This window comes from Pempheris klunzingeri, chromosome 23 (genome assembly GCF_042242105.1).
Source record: "Pempheris klunzingeri isolate RE-2024b chromosome 23, fPemKlu1.hap1, whole genome shotgun sequence".
NCBI classification, from domain to species: domain Eukaryota; kingdom Metazoa; phylum Chordata; class Actinopteri; order Acropomatiformes; family Pempheridae; genus Pempheris; species Pempheris klunzingeri.
In genome coordinates this window covers 9,939,649-9,960,733 of record NC_092034.1, presented here as the reverse complement: position 1 = coordinate 9,960,733, position 21,085 = coordinate 9,939,649, and the positions used below count along the sequence as shown (strand labels likewise).

General features: G+C 40.6%; 1 long non-coding RNA gene across 1 annotated transcript in view; it reads right to left on the bottom strand.

Annotated features, from left to right (window-relative positions):
• Positions 1–1,358: 1,358 nt before the first annotated feature.
• LOC139222493 (uncharacterized) overlaps positions 1,359–21,085 on the bottom strand; it is a 133,492-nt gene continuing 113,765 nt past the window's right edge. The window contains exons 3-4 of the long non-coding RNA XR_011585921.1: positions 4,992–5,064; positions 1,359–1,431 (exon numbers count right to left, since the gene is read on the bottom strand). This is a non-coding gene — a long non-coding RNA (uncharacterized lncRNA). The remainder of the gene's footprint in view (positions 1,432–4,991; positions 5,065–21,085) is intronic.

The following is a 21,085-nucleotide window of genomic DNA, read 5'->3' as shown; positions in this document are numbered from 1 at the left end:
ATGTATATGGCTTCAGCAACAGTGCTTTTTAATCTAATCCCATTTCTACACTTTCAACTGTCTACTGTATACATCTGGCAGTCAAGCCACATTACAGAGGTGATGATTGTATGATTTTAATGATTTTAGAGATTACTGATTCCAAACATTGGACATTCAGCCACACTGAGTGAGTGTGTTAAGCATTTTGTCCCAGCATGAGCTTGTCCTCGTGTCTTATTCTAGCTGCAGTACCCTGCTTAAGTCCAGTCTGAACTCTCAGCAGAGTTTATATCTGTTGTTTTTTCTGGTTTGTTCTTGATTAGCCCTTTTATTTGTCTTTCCAATTCTTTTTTTTCAGCATCGTCTTTGTTTGTGTTGTTTACTTACTAATTTATTTTCGCCTTCCTCTGAGAAACTTCACATAAAATTTAGACACTTCAAAATATGCATGAAAAAACCTTTCTCTGGAGCGGAGGAGTGTTAATGGAGATGAGAAGAAAAAAGAGTTTTTTGATTCAACACATTCTTGCTAATGATGGTGCTCTCTTAAAGATGCAAGCCATTTAATGAAGCGCAAATGCTTTGAACAGATTATGTTATGCAATCATAAAGCACTAAAACCTTGATTAATATAACTTTTCGTGTTTAATATTTTATAAAGTTCTTATCAATATTGAATGTGTTTTGTCTGTGAGAGTTGGAGGTGTGGTGTTGTAAAACAATTGTTTTACATATCTATTGTTTTACACATTTGCAGTACCAAAGGTGAGGGATTGTGCTAAACATGGTTGTCAGAATCTGAGTCCATGTTTTTCCTCAACCTGTCAAAGTAATTAAAATTGATGAATTGCAAAGTCATCGTGAAAGATTATCCTGACACTTTCAAAGGCACTACAAAACATCTCATAGTGTCGTATAATGTGATGGGCTGGTTTTGTTTTCAAATGTGGAAAAAAATGTGGTGAATGAAAAACAAAATCTTTAAGTTAAAGAAATGCTTATGTCATGCACACAAATAGAATTATGTTCCTTTTTTACCCTTCACAAAACCAAAAGCTCTATCTCCATTTAAAAACAAAGACTTTGGCTTGTTTTAAAAAAGGGTGTCCTTCACTGTTGTGTATTTTTTCAATGAAAATGCTATTCCAATTTATTCTGAAAGCTGCTTTTCTCATATTAAAAGCTTAAAATGAAGAGAAATACGCTGCCGCTTATTTTGCAATTAAGCTCTTTTTCCCCAAGAATTAATGAGTCATAACTAAATTAGCTGCCACAAATGTTAAGTTTACCACGGAAATGTGTGGATTGTTGAATCTGAAAGAATATTCGTCCAACTCACCAAGAAATGAGGCTTCAGTGTCGGGTTCATGCAGGTGCCCACATGCTGTCCGGTGCTGCAGTTTTACCTCGCCGACACACCACTGGAATGAATACCCCCTTTGCCCCCACCTTGGAAATGAGAAAATGTCAATGGGATAAGGTTTTCATCTCTAACAACTAAACAGAGAGTATGGCACAAAGCTTGGTTTAAAAAATACGTACACTAAAGCATACAAACTGGAAAGACTGAAATATAGTTTCCACTGTTCTGTCAACAACCGCAACAAAATCAACTGGCATCAACAAACAGCTTTTCTGAGAGGCTTAGTCCATCATCTCAAAGCAAAAGTAATGAGTTGATGAAATGTATTTCTAATATTAGCATGTTTTTCATGGACTATTTTCAACAATGCACTTATTTATTTACTGTTGCTGAGAGCAGGCAACATTATGCTTCTGGGAGAAAGCACAAACAAATATGTCAGATTTGATAAGTTCATTTTGTCCTTTTTTTCCTTTTTGTTGTGGCGCATTGTGTCTCTCCAGCAACCAGCTTGCATGTTTGTTTTTTTTTTCTTACTCTTTTGATATTGCACACAATATGACAAAAGATACCTGAGAGTGAATGTAAGAGGACCAAAGCTGTAAAATGTACCACACTTAAGCTTCAATCCATTACTGCCATTTGCCATATTTGACTGCAATTCAAAAGATGTGTCAATCGTAGGCAGGGTGTACTTACTTAAGCTCTATGAATTCACTGTAAGTCTGAATATGCAAATCAAACCATAGCACATGCATGACCACAACTATTTCTTTCACTTGTGCGACTCCTGATTGCAACAAAAAGCTAAAATGTTGTGGGCCTAACCTTAGGTAAACTCCTAGCGCAAAGTAATCATCCAAGGTCAATCAAATTGCCTCCACTTTGCATCTCAGTGGCATCCCCTTTGTGTTACAAGAAAAATATCCTAAGTATTTTTCAACTCATGAGGCTGTATTTGCATAGAATTAACCTCTCAAAAGACATATTTAAGATGGGCCTAAATCTGACGTGCCTTTGGAATAGCTTATTTGCATTTGCATAACGTTTGCCTCCTGTGCAGGTGATAAAGAAGTATTAATCCTGGATTACAGTATTTGATTTTGTTTGTGTGTGTGTGTGTGTGTGTGCGCAGTAATTCTACACTTAGCTGTGTACCTGAATATATGCAAACTTGAATCTGTTTTAGCTGTTTTGGCATGCCTTCCTATCGCCAGCAGGGCCAAAAAGAACAGTGTGCTATGCCTGACTGCCATGTTACTCATGTGACCTCATGAAAGTACAAGTCCCTTCAAGCGGTATAATAAATCATCACAGCCGGGCTGGCCCACAACACACACACACACACACACACAGGCGCACACACTCACACATTTTGCAAGCCATAACACTATAGGTCAAATTTTAGAAGCATGGAAATACAGTAATATTGTTACCTTTCAAGGTAGCAGAGTAGCCTAATAGTGAGTTAGGACACACATCCCAATGGAAGGCCCTCTCTTAACCCCACTGATGGCCCAAATATACTTTACACAATCTATAGCTATTTTAACATTAAGAGCCATTATTCAAGCTAGAAGTAATGTCCTACGGTTTGTTGTACTCATTTTCTCACCATTTTATCAATTTCCCAATTATAAATGATCCTCACTTCTAAAACAAAGCATTTTTAACAGGTCACCTCTCATCTACTGTAAGCAGTTTTTGGAAGTAGACTTTGGAAAGTTTTTTTTGGCTGCTGGACTCTTGCACTTGCAATTCTAAACCAGGTCATCCGCTACTGCTGCGAATTCTGCTTTACATAACACAACTCTATCTGACAGGTGTAGGGCACCTACGTACCCACTGTTGTTGGTAAAATGCACTATAACATCATTTAACAAGGTTTTTTAAGATTTCCTCTCTCAGAAGAAACAGCAGAATCAATTTAATTTTAATGCCTTAATGGTTCTTGGACAGGACATTCAAATGGCCTCCAACAGAATAGGCAATAGTGACAATTCTGCTGGTGTCATTTACAATACTTCAGACACAAAGTTACTCTAACTCACTTGTCTGTACTTAACTGATTTTGTCTTGCCTTTCCACTGAAGCTACATTTGTCGCTGTCCTCTTTAATTTAAATCACTTGGCCACCTGAGCCTCCAACAAATTTCCGGAAAATGTTCACAGTAATTGCCACAAGGGATAGAGGGCATCATATGTGTGAAATGCTCTAAGTGAAAAGCATCATTGCCTCACAGCATTTACTCTCACCTATTCAACACACTTGGGAATATATTTGAGGCTGCTGGTAAGAATAAGAAATACAAGCGAGGGCCCCATGTCCCAATAACAAGACACTGGGTTACAACAGCCCTGCCATAATTTGATCTCAAAATAGCACACAGGAAAACTTTCCTTGCTGGTGCATTTGATAGGTTCATTGGAGATCCTATGGAGGTTTAGAGGAATGTTCTGGTGTATGCTGGCGTCTGCCCAGGGAACGGCAACTCGCAGCAACGCAAATGCTCCAATTACAGCAGCACCCACAAGTCCTCTGGGGGAAACCACAGCGTTACTCATTGATCTGAAAAACAGCACTGTGATAGAGGGTAACTCCACGCTAACTCAAAAGGACATGAACTGTACTTTCAGTTATCCTAACTAGAACATCATTGTGATGATGATAACGATGAGTTATTTCAAGAAGTAATTCACTTAATTTGCGACACCTGATTTATTGCAGTGTGCTGTAGTTGAGAGTTTGCAGTCATGTGAACATGTGAGTGCGATATGTGAGCACTATATATGTGACAAGAGTGTAGGCGGCAAATGGTATTATTACATTTTAGTGATAATATCATTTTGATAGATGATTATGTGTATTTTATTCAAATCACCTGCAGCAACAATTGCTGTCTTTTTCTCAAGGGGCATCTTGTTGTAGTCGGTGTGTGCATGCAAATGTGCTTAAGTATTCACAATATACTAAAAGAAACCGTCAGCCCTCTATCTAAATGCTGTGAGAAGTGCGAATGGATGTGTCATCTACACAGTCTTAATGTGAAAACAGATCTCTTATAAAAGCAACAGAGCAGCAGCAGTTGAGAGTCCTGTACTCCAGAGGGCACCATTAGCATGCTTTAGGTGTGCTATTATGCTATACAGAAAAAACAATATACCAGATTTATTTCAAGCAATTAAGTATTGGCCCAGCTGAACAACAGCATCACATTACTGATCTGTAAATGACTATGAGAAAAATGCTGGTCACATTGCTTAACTATGACTACAGCAATACAATCTCCTCTATTAATACTGTAAACACAGCTTGTGAAAAATGCATTTACTTTTCAGCAAAAAAAGGAAATCAAAACTAGTTCATATCATATAATAAAAGTCGGCAGTCAAGAAACCATTTTACTCTGACTGAACAATAGATCAGGTGCAGACATGTGTCCCCTCCATATATTCATCGATAGTAATAACATTTAGTTGTTTGACCCTTGATTTGATTTCTATGGGGTGACATTATTACATTGTTGATTTTCATGAGTGCATTGACATTTGAACACTGAAAACAGGATTTGGGGCACTGGTGATTGTCATAGATGGAGTGCTTTATGAAATAAAACAATTTCAAGGAAGGTTTTGTGAATCTTACCCGTTTGGAATAATCTATTGCGATTGCTGCCACGGACCAGAGCGATGAAAGAACAGAACTCCTCAGAATCTCCCTGGAGAGAAAGAGAGAGAGGGGTCAGGACGAGTCATGCTTTAGTGTAATGTATGAATGTCCATTCACAACCAAACACTTATTGTCACCCTACTGTCCGTCAAAGCTACATTTGTACATAAGGTCTTACATAGTGTGGTGAATGTAGACCAGCATAAACCAAGACGCATTGTAGCCACGATGCATTGCTGTGTTATCAGCATGGTCCCATTAGGTTTTGTAAACATGCTTCATGTACTTTGAGGAGGTGATTTTCTGTTGTGCATAATGAGAGCGGCTAAAAATAGACTCCTGCATGAGAGCTGACAGTGTCTCCACCACGTACTGAAGGCAGGATAGCAGGATGTTTGGTTATGCTGCTTGTAAGTAATAATTTCTGACACTGACTCACTCTCAAACCCCCTTATTTGTGTGCAAGAACGCATGGTTATGTGCCTGACGTCCCCACCCTGTGTTAACCATACAGTGCACATACATATAATGCACCTTAATTGATTTTGTCAACCGCTTGGTTCAGATTGATGATTGGAAAATAATAGGGTAGCGAGGGACCCTCCGCATTCTTGAAAACACACCTACAGGCTTTGACAAACACACCCATGCACACACGTCAATATTACCAGTCTTACATTTTTACCTTAAAAATTCCCAAGACCAAACTGATCTCAGTAATGGAAAAAAATAATACATGCTTGAATTTGTTTGCCTATTCTTAAACGTCAATGATTGACAGATCCCTGTCTGTGTTTGTCTCGCATGACAATGACACTGATAATTGGATGTTGGACACTGTCAGACACACTACCTTTCCTATCTGCTTTCCCTTTGCAATATTCTGTATCTTCAAAGCTCTACAAATATGAATCTGGTTTGCCTTTTTTGCATTTGTAATCCTTCTTCCTATATTTTTTTTTTCAACTTTGCCGAAGCACTTGATATGCAAAAATCATATGTTTACTTTTGAGATCAAAGTTTCTTTCTCCTTCCGCTTCTTCATTTTCCCCATCTAAAAATGGACTCCTTTCATTATGCAAACCAACAAAGAGCAGTGTCTGCTCACAGCCCATTCCAAGCATACTGATTAATTAGCTTGTATAATTAGCTTAATGATTTAGAGAAACATGGCCATGGCCACCCAAGAAGCTATGGTAATAGGCCCTGTCTATAGCAATTAAAGTGTCCATATTTTAACAATGGTGGCTTAAAAGTCCAGATAACTGCTGTGAAAATAGTAGGTGGCACAGTAATCGATGTAGCGTCATATTAGCTGGTGTTGTGCTTATGAACACTACTGTAATCCTCACATTGTGAGATAGTGGTGCAAGTCATGTGTTTCAATCTTCTAATATTTTCCACAAGTGCAGAAACCGCCGGAAGACTGAGAGCTAATGAAGTGGTCTCATTTCTCACTATGGCGATTCACTTAAGCGCTGGTGGCACACTTGGTGCACGTAGACCTCAAATTAGACATAAAATGTGATGTAAGATGCTGAAAGTGCGAAACCTGCTTTTTAGAGTCAAAGAGCAAAGTTATCGCCCATCTGCAGTATTACATTATGTCATCCTATATATCTTCTGTCTGCCAGTTATTTTAACTCTTTCTCTGTATGAGCACATACTGTAAAATGCATGAGTTAGGACATGCAGTTGTGGACTTTACAATTTCCATTAAATGTAAGTCAAACCAGACAGTATCTCTGCCCTCTGACAGTAGCATCAGCATTCCTGGCTGCACTTCAAACATAAATCGCCTGTTTATGACCTTCCCCTGAACAGTAACCAACAGAGACACCAGCTCGACTCATAAAACCACCAGAATGTTGAGGTGGAGGTGAAGATATTATTTATCCATACAAATCTAAATTCTAACGCTCCAGTCAATTGGGAGCAGTTAGAAAAAAAATCTAATCCTCATTTGTTTATTTTTTTGGGCTTTGACTGAGTGCTGGGAAGATTACATCCAGTCATAAATGGCGGGCAATTTACAACACACTTTGCTGCTGACAAAGCAAAGGAATTATGGCACCATTGAACTGTATAAACAGCAAAGGAAATGGACTGTCATGTGGAGGGTTAGTTAATGTTTATTGCAAGACCAACGGAACCAGCTTCAAGTCTGTGACAAAACGTGGCAATTCCATACTTTAAAAATATCAATTAAAAAACTGTCCAATTACAGCCCAGTGTTGAATATTGAATACTAAATACTAGTTGGGGTTGCACTTCAGTGGTAGTAATAATGTAGTTAGTAATAATGTGACACGAAAGTACATAACTTAAATGTCAGTCACATAATTGCTTCCTGATTGCACACATCATACTGAACCCAATACTCTTTATGACAAAACTATAAAAGTCAATGAAATATCTCATTAAGTCTGGGTACCATGGCTGAAATGAAACCTCCCTGGTCATTTGGGAGCAGCAGAGGAAAAAATATGCATATATGTTAACCTTGTTAAGCTGATATGGCTAACTGGTTATCAAACAGCCAACTATTTACACATCCAGCGGACACAAGGAAGCATTAGCATTGATTCAGAGTCATGTTTCTGGCCAACCGGCGAATGCAATTCGTAAATCATTTAGTTCTGGTTTGACCTTCACCTACTTATTAGCTGCAAAATGCCCCACTCTTTATTCACCTGCTACAGTAGTTGCTAATTTTGTCTGCACTTTGGTGCAGGACAGGCAGTGTACGGGGGGTTTAGCTAAGCTTTTTCCTCAGAAACAGCTGCCTGATGCGACTTTAAACAAGGTTGATGAGACAGGTGACAGTGAGCCAGAACAGTGAAGTTGCGAGCCATAAAACATAACAATGAGTTGAAAGATGCTAGAACGCTCTGTAGAGCTGAGGAAAACTGCATTCAGGTGCTAATTTGCGGAAGGCTTATCACTACAAGGGGCATCTTTCACCGTACATGTATAATGCAACCATTGGACTCATTGTGCTCATAAGAATATATGATAAATCATTACATATTGCTAGATTAAAGATTGTATATGTGTCAGCTTACTAGACATTTGAGTGAAACAGTTTGAAACGTTAACAAGGAAAAAAGAGACTTCATTTTCAGCACTGACACAGCATGGCATGGAAAATAGCGAGGTTTCCATCTGTTTAATAGTTTCTAAGGAAGAGAGCAAGAGGAAAAACACAATTCTCTAGACACACATTACACAGTACCTTAGTAATGGATCATCTGCTAGCCCAGCTTGTTTCAAGTATGATAACTTAGAAGTTAGTTAGAAATTACTGAAGTAATGCGGTTTGTCAGAATTAATCAGCAACACTGTGTCATTGCATAAGTGATAACAAAATAGCACTGCCATTTCCAAAATGTTGCAGCAGTTCCAATAGATTCCATATGCCATCTCCTTGAAAGCGTCTGTAATGATACAATGTAAGGCAAATGTGTCATTAGGATTCGCAGCACTCCCAAACACACTAATTGCCACGCAGGCTTGATAACAGTCTGTTTGTGTCTGTGTCTGCATGTTGCCAGCAGGTGCTATGCTATTCACTTGTGTGAGCGGAACATCACAGTCCCGAGTTTGACACCATTGTGTCAAAAACTCTGTGCTCAGCTCGTCAGCTCTGGTGCGCTGTGCCCAAACAAGCCAGCTAAAAATGAGCATTTGGGAAGTGATCTGCCTTTCGCTTCCCCCTCTCTCTCTGTACCAACAGCTGCCTCAGTGGCACAGGGTAGCGTCACTGTCAGATGTAAATGGAATTAGTTATATAGTACATCACATGTCTGTTCAGAATTGGCGTCATGCAGCCCAAAAAAGATATGCCTTGGGTGGGATGAGGTTTGATATTTTAAACAGATTTGCATAGGTTTGCAAAAGTCAGGCTGATGTTGACGGGATATCACACTTGCCATGTGAGCTGTCTCAGTGAGAAATGTACCATCATAACTCAAAGATAAAAATTCCAAAAATCACTTTATGAAGCATCAACTTTTTTTGTTTATGTGCATAGTTGGCATGAAAATGCGTTTATTTACAAAACTGGCAGTTGGTGCTCCTCCTCTCCTTAATGTAATTGCTATTTCTTTAATACATAGCCACCTTTTTTTTTTTATCCTCAGTCAAGTTCTGTACTATTTGAAGCAGACAGAATTTTCTTGCTGCTGTGGTGGTGAAGAAAAGGTGAGCACAGGCTTCATTTTTGTACGGTACCTTTCCATTCTCTGCGATCAAAGCCCTCTTATCAGCAGAGTTTTCTATCATGCTGAAAACTTTCCATCACGCTGAAACTGCTCCTCCCCAAAGGCTATCATAATCTGCTCAGCATGCATAATGTTAATCGTTCAAATATCTCATCAACACAACAGGATAAGCATGCTGTCACTACGAAGAAGGGAGTGAGTGAGATCGTGCGTGGTAGACAGAAAGCGAGAGGAGGTGCAGTTTAAATTGAGGGAACGGTTATGCGATGAAGGATGAAGAGACAACGAGGGTAAAGGGTGAGAGATCAGATGAGATGATGAAACTGAGTATGAAACAGGAAGCAGCTGGGATGGTGGGGAAGAGGGAAAACACATTAAGGCGAAGGTGGGAGAATTGGAAGGAAAAAGGACACGAAAGGAAGGTAGCTCTATCTGCTTTTGGTAGTGTTAGGAAACTCTAAGCCACTGTATTTGGTCCCTTTTTCCAGTCAGCTTTGGAGAAGATGATAGCATTGATCATATTCTTAAAAGACCACTTTTCCTGTCGCCGTATCGCCTCACGTCATTAAGATGACTGGTTGAGATGCCTTAAAAGGTTTCTCTTATGCTTAGCAAAGACTGCGAGCCGTAATATTGCCTTCCACAATCTTGCCGCCCTTCATGTGGCGAGACTGCTGACAAACCTAAGAATGCTTAAGTGTCTATCATATTGATTTTCAGCAATCGGCACTGTTATTAAATCAGATTTAATGAAACGGGGGCAAAGTCAGGCAACAAAATCTACTCAAAGTTGTATTGAATTGTGACCCATCCAAAGGCAATGGGCATATTCACATGGATTGAGATTCTTTGTAATTGGAAACACATGTTCATCAATCAAAACCAGGTAATTCCATCACATTCATCGCCTCCATGACAGATACTCTATTTCTTTTGTCCTGATGCATTACTTCTTCAACGCTCACATCCCCAGGTTTCCCTAAGGGGTTCCCATTTCAGATCTCATGAGTACTGGGAGGACGAAAAGAAGTAAATAGATTTTGTTCTCCAGATCGCTCACAGTTCCTCCTCTATAAATCCACTTGTCGCCGCATAAATCTTTGGGAAGTTTGTGCCGCCCTGTGCTTCTGCTTATTAGCCAACCAGGGATCAATTTATCACCTTTGAGGACAAAGAACGGAGGCGTCAGGGGATTCTCTCTATCCCTTTGATTTATGGAGTTGGAGGAGAGGCAGGGCATTTTTGGGTCATGCAAATTCTTCCCGGCAAGTGCCTGCCCCACCTACATCCTCTCTGTGTTGAATTAATATTATTTGGGGATGTTGAGAGGAAGAGTGGAATCTGTGAGTAAATCAGGCAGCCAGCGCTTGAATGAGAAGGTTAGGCTTGTTCAAGTGAGTGGTAATGATGCTGCATGACCATGTATCAAAGGGAATTATCCACTTTCACTGATGGCTGAAATTAGGATTGCTGGATTGGACTGAATATTCCTCAAACAGACTCAAGTCCACAGCACAGACCTAACATTTTGCCATGACTGCTTTCACTCAATTCTACGCCCACACCACTAGTCTGTGCTATTGCTCTAGCAAATTCTTCCACTTCGCTTGTGACCCATTTTTCCCATGTAGGGAGCTCCAGGAAATGTGGCTGCCCCACCTCACCTGTGCTAAGTGGCTACCTCGTCTTGGCAAATGAACTACAGTGCCAGGCTTCTGCTCTACAACTCCCTCATTTGTAATTGTCCTCATGTAACTGATGGGCTGGGGAAAGGGGCTTGTGGGAAATGTATTTCTTGAGAAGCAGAGGCGGCTCTAGAGAGGTTGATGGAGTGTTACTGGTTTTGCATTGCAGTTACAAGGCAGGTTTGAAACATTGCGTCACATATTATGTGGCTTAACATCAGACACTTAAAAAAAAAACAACAGAGAATGGGAAGAGGAGGCCCTGTTTTGAGGTTATAGAATGCACTTTGATATCAGAACACTCATTCTTCCAGTAAGTAGTGTATGTATGAGCCATGAGAGTGTGTCTGGACAATTGAATTTTACAATTCCTTCTGTATCACATGCATTTCACATCAACCCAAACTCCATCCAGTTTCCTTTTGTATGTCTTAACTACAAGCTGTGTTCAGGCACCACTTCACAACTCACTCGCCACTGTCTTGGCTCTCGTCCACACTCATCCCTCCTCATAACAAATGAGCCCGCACTGGCCAGCAGATTTCTCCAACGCCTACCAGTACCACCACATCTTTGTCATCTTCTCTCTCCCGCATTCTCCCTCTCTCTCTAACTTCCTTTCCCTTTTCCTTTTTCTACCTTGTTTAGGCACACTCTAGCCTTTTTTTGTGGCAGAGAGCACAAGACTCGCCGCTTGCTGAGTGGGCAGTGGGGAGCGGAGGAGGAAAGAAGAGAAATAGAAAGAAAGGCGCAGGAGGAGGAGGGAGGATGAGAGTTATCTAACAGGATTAAAGGAGAACAACGGAATGGAGAGCACTTAAAATACTCATGACATGAGCCCTCTTGCAAAAAGGAGGGGATGAGTAACAATGGCTGAATCACTCTTGAGGCTCTCTGTCTCCACACAATATGCTCGCTCTCTCTTTCTTCCTCTCTATCTCTATTGCCACCTATGTCTCTCTTTCACTCTCCTTCCATCCTCCCCTTTCAGCCTCATTTTTTACTGACTGGCCAGGGGATTTGATGGATCTCAGAAGAGTCATGTTAATAATGTGAGAGGGAGAGCGTGGCTTTAATTAACCAATGGAAGAAAAGGTATTCAATTCAGATAGAATGACAGGAGCTACTACCTGCATACTGTAAGTCTTGAGTAGATAGCGTTAGATAGAGGAGCAGAGCATGGATGGAGATGGGAAATCAAGAGGGAGAATGAGCAGGGATAATCAGTGGGTACAAAGAGAGATATAAGGTTTCACGAGAAGAGGAATGGGGATCTGGCGAGAAAAGTTTGAACAAAGCAAGAATTAATAAGCAGATTGAAAGAAAGAAAATGAGAGATTTGGCAAAGGGCAGAATAATCCAGCATATGCCCAAGGGGTGGGTGGATAGATGATAAAGGATGTCTGTCAAGAATTGGGCTAAAACAACTGCTTGGCCCACTTCTGTCCCAAACCAAGGAGGGAAATAGGAGTGAAAAGGATTTCACAGCAAGGCCAAACAAATGTATTAGTTACCTTTACCGGTCTGTTAGACACAAGTATGTGTATTGAGATGTCGACAGCAAATAGGAACAAATACCCTTCCCCTCTCACCTACCATACAGGAATCAGAAAGGTGGAACAACATGACAAATTTCCTCGGGGCGGATCGAACTTTTGGGAGAGAATAGCACTTCAAACGATCTGCGTGCCTCACCAGCTTCCCTGCCCGTCTGACTCACGAAGATAGCAGTCGTCTGGCAGCTCGGCCGACAGCACACACACACAGACGCGCTACTTTGCACACAGGTGTGGGAGCACACAGGATTTTGCATAAGCTCACACAAACCCCTTTCTACTGTACTCTCCAAACATCCTATCCATCACCCAGAACACAAACGCAGAAGCATCCTCCACCTTTTGTAAATGAAGACATGGCATATACTTTGTGCAATACTTAACAAATACCTAAAATTGAGTAGATTTAAATGCAGAAAACTAATGTGTTTACACTTGCTATAAAAAGATTCCACTTGGTGCATAATATCTGTGGATGAGGTCTCTGGAGCTGCCGCTGCATCTCTTTTTATATCACATAACAAACATGTGACAGCAGTGGGAGAAGCTCTCCAGCCTTTGTAAATAGGGCACCATTTGAATATTTTACTTATGGCTTGTGCTTATTGAGCATTCATTCCTTTTGAATCATCACTTCTTCCAAAATGGAGAGAGGGAAGTAAATAAGTGTACAAAAACATATAAATAAGTAAGACCGGAGTGTGAGTTCCTGTGTATGCACACACAGTGTATTCTGCCCTTAGTCTCAGCAAGAGATACCGTGTCCTTGATGGTTATGTAAGGGGCAAATTTTAATGATTGTAAGATCATGGCAGTATGCACAAAATAATGACAACTTGGTCGTCTGGTAAATTGACTTCGAGATTTGGCTGTTGGTGCTGAGTCTCCAAAGAGAGGACTTAAGGAGCTTCTGGGATTTGAAAGTTGAAAGATAAAGGCTATGTTACACTGGGGATCTGTGAGTGCCTCAATTTTCAGCTCTGCGCCATGACAAGAATCATTAGGCTTGAAAAAAAACCTGATGGATTCACTCAAAGCCGTAATCAGTTGTTTACAGTGGCAGGGGAGGACGGAAGAGGAGGGAGGAGACGGAGAGAAACCTTCACAGATGAAGGAGGGTTAAAAAAAAAAAAAAACCTGAGTGACCAGACGGCACTGTGACATGTTCTGAATCCTCGATGACACACTCCTGATGTGTGACAGCCAGGGACAGATGAGAAGAGCAGAGGAAGAAATAAATGTAAAGTGACGGTCAGGATCGTGGAGGAATAGAAAAACCGGTTGGTAGGAAAGCGAAGTGCAACGAGAGGCAGAAAATGGGCAGAATCTCCTGATGTCCTGAGAGCTCTTTCAAGTTCGCCCAGGTGCCCTTTAGCAAGGCAATATGATGACGAAGCTGCTTGGTGGGCAGCTCCCAGGTGTGAGGGTGTGAATGAGCACGACCCTTTCTCCCTTTGCAACTACTCCCCAAGGCTGTTCCTGTAAATAAGAATGTGTTCCTAGTCAACATGCCCTGTCTGATAAAGGATTACGCTTTAAAAAGAGCAACACAGAGTGGTAAAGAAGGGAGGAGAGCTACAACAAAACACATCACTTCAGTGCGAGGGAATAGAGAAAGTAACAAATTATAAAAGATTATTTTAGCTTGCATTTACATCTGAGAAGACGGTAAGGTCAAAGACATCATGACTTCCATGATTGCAGCTGATCTGGGACCGAGTGAGGGAGTGAGGTGCATTACCATACAATTGGAAACGACTTACAGAATACTAAAGAGAGAGTCACGTCACTCTAAGAAGGCAGAAAGTGAAGGAGGAAGGGGAGGAAGGCAGGGCGGAGAGACAAAGCGTCAACGGGGAGCACAAGGATGGATGACGGAATATTAAAGTGCGGAGTGTAAACTGAAAGTAGTACAGTGAGACAGGAAAACATCCAGAGAAGAGAGAAGCAGTCAAGAAGAAGAAAGGAAACAGTGTGAATGAATATTAGGGAGTGGGCTATTCACCTGGTGTTGATATGGATGAAGGCGGGAAAGAGGGAGGGAGGGGAATCAGGGAGGGAGGAGACAGTCTAAAAAGTGAGGAGAGTGTGCAAAAGAGAGATAGGGGTTCTTACTCTCCTCTGGGAGGCTCTGAAAAAAGAAAAAAAGAGAAAGACAGGTGAGATAGAGAAAGACTGAATGGGAGAGAATGGTGAGGGGGAGTTAGGAGAAATGTGGGATAAAAGAAAAGGAGAGAGCAGAAGAAAAAATTTTGGGAGGAGAGCTGAGATAAAAATAGAGACGGAGACAGAGGGAGAGACATTCCGAACAAGTCCAAACTATCGCACCAGAACACACTTATCTCCCAAAGTGCAGACAGTACATTATCGCCACTGGCACTAAAAACAGCCTGAATCATCAATAAATGAAATCCGGCACAGGTAAACACGATGCAGTGTTTCAAGCACAGAGGTATCAGTGCTGACAAAGGGAGTGTGATGGTGAGAGGATACGGATGCGCAGACGATTTCTCATTATCTACCGTGTGTCAGTTATTAACGCGGTGTCCATTCGAACATCTAATTAATGCGGATAGCCAAATGCCAAACCTGATGAAATACCGTGATGAGGGATTAGCTGGAATAATAAACGCTCTGACCGGCATAACTTTGTCTCCCTGATTAGGTAGCAGAGAGAGGAGGAGAGAAGCATTTCTGGATCACTTAAATCTCTCTTCCTTTTTTCCCTCCTTCTCTTTCTCCTCCTACCTCCACTTCACTGTCCTTAATGAAGACTTTTTCATTCTGCCATGTGCCCCCATTCTCCCAGCTTTTCTCCCCTCAGTCGCTGAGTGCTGTCCTAATTCCATTCTGAAAGATGGAAAGGGGAGGGGTCTCATTAAAAATGGCTTTGCTGAACATGCCTGCTAAAACAAGGAACAGTAGAGGTAAAAAAAAAAAACCATGGCCAGACAGGGAATGGAAGAGAAATCAAGTGTTGAGCAGGGTGAGGATATATGTGGTATTTACTTCACGTGTAAAGAACAACAGGTGAAGAGGTGTTATAGGAAGGAGATGAACCAACAGTTCTATTATAGATTTCTTTCCTGGAGGCAAGTGTCCTCTAACAAACCAAACATAACCAACCAAAGTGCCCTTTTCATGATGAAGAACATGCTCTTCCCACATTGTCGGGGAAAGAAGCGCTTGCTGTTGAACAAAGAGCAGTGTGTTCTGAGATAGCTCGAGTTGTTAACACAAGAATCATCAGGGACTTTAAGTCAAGTCTGTAAATGAATCCGTGTCTTAAAGGAATAGCACGACATTTTAGGAAATATACACATGCACTGTCTTTCTAAGTGTTAGATGAGGAGATCTTTGCCTCTCATGTCTGTGCATTAAAGGTGAAGCTGGAGCTAGCAGGAGATTAGCCTAGCGTAGCATAACAACTGAAAGCATTGGGGGAAACAACTGGCCTGGCTCTGTCTATAGTTTAAAAAATATCTTTGAGTAAGTTGGTTTAATCTGTACAAACCAAAATATGTCAAATAAATCAGTGAGTTGAAGCTATGGTTTTATAAGAAAGTGCTGGAACTATGGCTGTATTTAAAATAGCCTACTACATATAATCAACAAAAGCAGTATGCAGTATATACTTCATACTTTCATAGTAGCCTTCAGTATGAACAAAATATAATTATATGAAAACTTTAGCCTACTGTATATTAGAATTCTAATTATAGATATTTGATCACTGTATACTGTAATGTATATTACAGTTCTTAAAATACAACAATATTAGTTATTAAAACAATAATTGATACAGAAAAACAACTAAGCACGTTTTCCTGTCATTGATATGGATGACAGTGTGGCATCCAGGTTTCTCTAGCATACTGCAAAGTTTTGCTTTCGTTTTCATATTGCATAAGACATATTGCATTTTGGCTGAATCAATGCGTACTGCCAGTATGATATGTGGTTTTAAATACAGCCTACCTCTCTCTGGGTGGAGCTAGGCAACCAGTGTAGACTGCAAAGTAGTTAGAAAATGAAACTCCCTGTAAACACACACCTTTTTTCGTGAGTATGTGTCTTAACCAGGCTAATACTATTCATTACTTAGTGAGCTGTAAAGGTGACGGTGGGATTTTAACTTTAGAGAAAGTGAGTGATTCATGCTGACTGTTTCCCACAGCTTCCAGGCTTCATGTTACGCTCAATGACCCCAGGATCTTCTAGACTCATCTAGCTCTTCTCATTTAGCTCTCTGCACGAAAGCAAATATTCCTTTATAATGTAAAGTTATTTTACTGTTTTTTGCAGCATTTTAAACACTTAAACCTCCCTTGGATAGTTTGATTGCTATGGTAATGAGCAGATATGGACTAAATGGACTAAAATAGGCTTAAAATCCCACAACAGCTGGGCAACATCAATATGCAAAGGGCCCAGACAGTCATTCAGGATGGACCATGAACTCCAAAGCACAGATAGTGAATCCATTCATTTGTAATCTAAGATATTCTGAGGTTTTTACAGATGCAAAAGTCACTGCAAAGGTCATACTTGCTCAAAAGACAGACATGTCTGTGAAGTAATACAGTGCTGATGCCGATATAGAGAGGGTGACAGGAGATGGGAAAAACGGACATATGGAAATTGTAAAAACAGGGAAATAGCGATGTCCCATTGCAGGTAATGTCATCTGTTCATCGGGCCAAGTTTACCTGAAACCTTCTGGGGAAAAAGTATAAAAATGTACTTTCTAACCTCTGTCCAGGAGAAGCCCGATGTTTCTCTAAAACCATCTGTATTTTGCAAGCCTATGACAGACAGAATTTCGGCTCTGATTACTGACATTTTGTAATTGCCAATTTATAGTGTCACTGTCTATGAGCAAAATGACAGGTATAGCTGTAACCATTACTGGCACACAGTGACCAGTTTTGAGAACATTTGAAAAGGAGAGGCCTAATTCTTTCTATGAAGCATAAAAGGCTGTGGTATAGGTATGTCCCTCTGTTGCTTATCATCAAAATCATACTTTTGTTTACAGACAACAATAGCCTTTCATTATATTACACTCAGTGTAACGTATCTAGCTGGGTGCTGAAAGTGTGCCCAAAAGCTGCAATTGAACAGTGTACAAAGCTGACCATCCTACATCAAACAGATTAACAATACAAGTTAAACATCTGAACCTATCAACAAGTGTACTGCAGAAGCTGTGTTCAAGGCCAGTGCAGGAATTTTAACCTGGTACAAGAAGTACCTCCCTGATGGATCTAAACAAAACTCTTGAGAAACCACATCTATCCTCATTTTTTCATATCGAGAGAGCTTTCGCAAAAGAAGGCTTTAAAAGACAACATGCGTTTCCAGGTATGGAGTGACATCTGGGTAATATGATGTCATTCTACAGCACCACATTCCCTATTGATGTGCACTTTTCTCCCATTATCCTCCTATATTCAAGATAATAATCTTACCCGAAACACTGTATACAAAGTAATTGCAAGAGGAAGTTGAAGCATTGGCAAATATACACATTTGAGAAGCTGGAACCAGTTATTTATTTCTTAAAATTTTTGCTTAAAGAATTACATAAATTAACGCTGGCTTTTTTCAGACAATGTTATGTCACTCAGTTTTGCATACAGTATATCCCCCTCTACACCTTATTCACAGTTATAAACTGTATAAATAGCTTTCCTCCCACATGAGATCTAACATGCATAATACTCTTACACTAAAAGGCTTGGCATAAAAGACGTAATCTCACAAATATCACTGCTGGGGACAAGCATCCTTTCATGCAGTCAACAGGCCATGAGCTGCATGCATGTGTTAAAATATATACAGATATATATATATGAAAGGCTTACAACCTACACAGATGCATGCAATTTTAATGCATGAATACACAGAGACAGATGTGTACAGTATGGAAGTAAATGTAAGTATGCCGTTACATATTGGTATGTTACCTTATTGTAGATATGCCACCACACGCACTTGGTTAATTGAAAGTCTTACTCAAATATTCAGATACCAGTTTCAGATGTCTGTTATTCTGTTGCTAAAATTACCATCCTTTTGTTCATAAAAGTGATTCAGTTCAGCATTTAAAGCTTTGTACCACTAAATTAAAGTGGAAATGTGTGAGGAAACACAAGGGAATTGCCTCTTCATTGTTGGCTTGTCTTGCTCAGAGTTTGGTTAACTCTCACGCTCTAAAGATGACTGTTTCCTTTTCTTCTTTTCATTTTTTTTTTTCCAGTCCTCGCTGTCTGCACAACGCTGCCAATTAGTTAATGGTGGACAGTGAGGTAAGAATCCAACCTATTTACTTCAAGTTTAATTCCACCCATTTGGAATTCATGGCTGTAAAGAAAGTGGGAACGTGCTTAACAAGCCCAGCGCATACGTGATTATGGCCCAGCATGTGACAGTGACGGGTAGCATAGTGGAGAGGACTGCTTGTACATAGCACAACACACACAAACACATGCATGCAAACACTTGCAAACAAGTATTTCATTCAGTTGCACTTTACAGCCAAAGCAATACAGCCTGACCGTGAATTTGAGCACAGCAGCTACAGGCAGCCTATGGCCGGATGCATTTTAACTCACGTGGGCTTTGAGGCCAAAACAATTCACATGCCAAACATTTCCTCTTCTTTACAGTTTTGCAAATGCACTCTTAACTACAGGTCATGTTTTTACATCACACACAGACATGCAAACAGCTTTCACAATCTGTATTTTCCGCCACAATCACCATTGTAATCACCGCAACATCTATGTGCAAAGCTAGTTTGTGTGAGTGTTCAAGGCGTCATGAAGATCATGTGTTGTGTGCATGCATGGCATGGTTTGAGGGGGGTTACAGGGTGAGTGGCGTTGAGCAGTGATAAAGTGCTCAGAATGCATAGAGCGTCGCACACACACACACATCAAACCTTCCCAAGCAGCTTTTCACTTCATAGCCACTGTCATGCCCAGTCCACAGATTTATCAATGACCCTTAATAAAACTGTAACATTTGATTTGCTGAGTGGAAATGATCAGGGTGATAAATAAAGCAACTAGTACACTACAGCTGTGATGTACACAGTAATTGTAATAGTAATGGTGGAAATCTGTGTGAGGACGTGGGGGCAAATGGAGCCTGCAGAGTGAGCTGCATGCTGATTGCCTGGACGGGAGCCCTAGTTAACGGCGGTAATGTATTCTCAGGCATCAAAGGCTCAAAGTTGAGAGTTTTAAAGGAGCTCGTCATTATTGATTTTGCACGAAGTGTAGCTTCCCAGGTTCATTATATGGGAGCTCTCAGCCCTTACTTTAGGCAGCAGGGCCATTGCACAAACAACAGGGTGCTTGGGGTAAGCATTCCTTTGTTGTTTAGAACAAAAATTTGTTTCGATCATTTGCTGTTTTGCATTCACTGGCTATAAAGTGCAAGCCATGGCTAATGAATACTATCCGAAAGACTGGAGTCCCTGGGGCTTTTTCACAATTAATATACATTTTAGTTACTTGAGAACAGAAAAATGGTACCATTTGGTGCTTAGCAGCAAGGAGAAAAGTGGGGGCTAAGATGTAATTGCTGAGGTTTTCTCAGTCTTGTCTCTCAAGGAGAAACTGTTTTTCTGCGTGTAGGCTTTGAGTCTTCAAAATTGTCAAAACAGCTGAAAATCATGCATTTTCATGTGTTTTGTTTGGGTGCATTTTGTGCTGTGTATGTGAAGTGTCAAACTCAGTTGTGTGATTATGCTATGGTAGAGTCATTCGGTGTGAAACTGTTTAAAAAATATGCATATTCATGTCGTTATTTTAGGTTGTTTTGGTCCACTTTGTACAGTGGGAGTATATAAAAGTATGAAAACTATGTAGGAATGTATTATGAGCGTTAGTTATACCGGCTGCCTTGCGAATCAAAACGCACAGTTAATTCATCCAAACATCAGACGTATCTGAATTGCACAGCAGAGCTCAGAATGTGCTTGAACAGATGGCCGATTGTTTATGGTGGACTTGGAGAGTATTAGACAGGCAAAAGTGTAAACATCAGTGTGAGCAATCAATATCTCATTAGGGTGTCTGCTTTAGTTCATGTTTTGTCGCTTTGCATTCTCCACACACACACTTTATCGGATTGGAACTACAGCCATTTGGTGGTAAGGGCGATGCAGTACATGCATGTGATATAGGAAAATGGACCTGCACTGATCTCTACATACTCTCTGCACACTTGCTCTGAGTCCATCATCCTGTGATATGATCAGCAGTTTGAAAAACATTTAACCAGCACAACTGGTTCACACTGATGATTTTCTAGCAATGCCATCATCCTCTTTAGCATATTTTTAGACGGAAGGATTCAGGGACACAAGATAGCTAGTGGTGCTTGTACACTGGGAGATAATGCAGGATGAGCCTCAGGCATAGGAGGGCTGGAAAAACTCCTCTTGTCACTTTAGATAAGAGGTAGGAAATGGGACTGGTTGCTGAGGGACCAGCTAAGTGCTTGTCGCTGTCCCTTTAGCTTTCCAACAACAGGCTGCTATAGTGCATCTGGACAGGCAGATGCCCATCTCCTTACAATCAGCTGTGCATGGG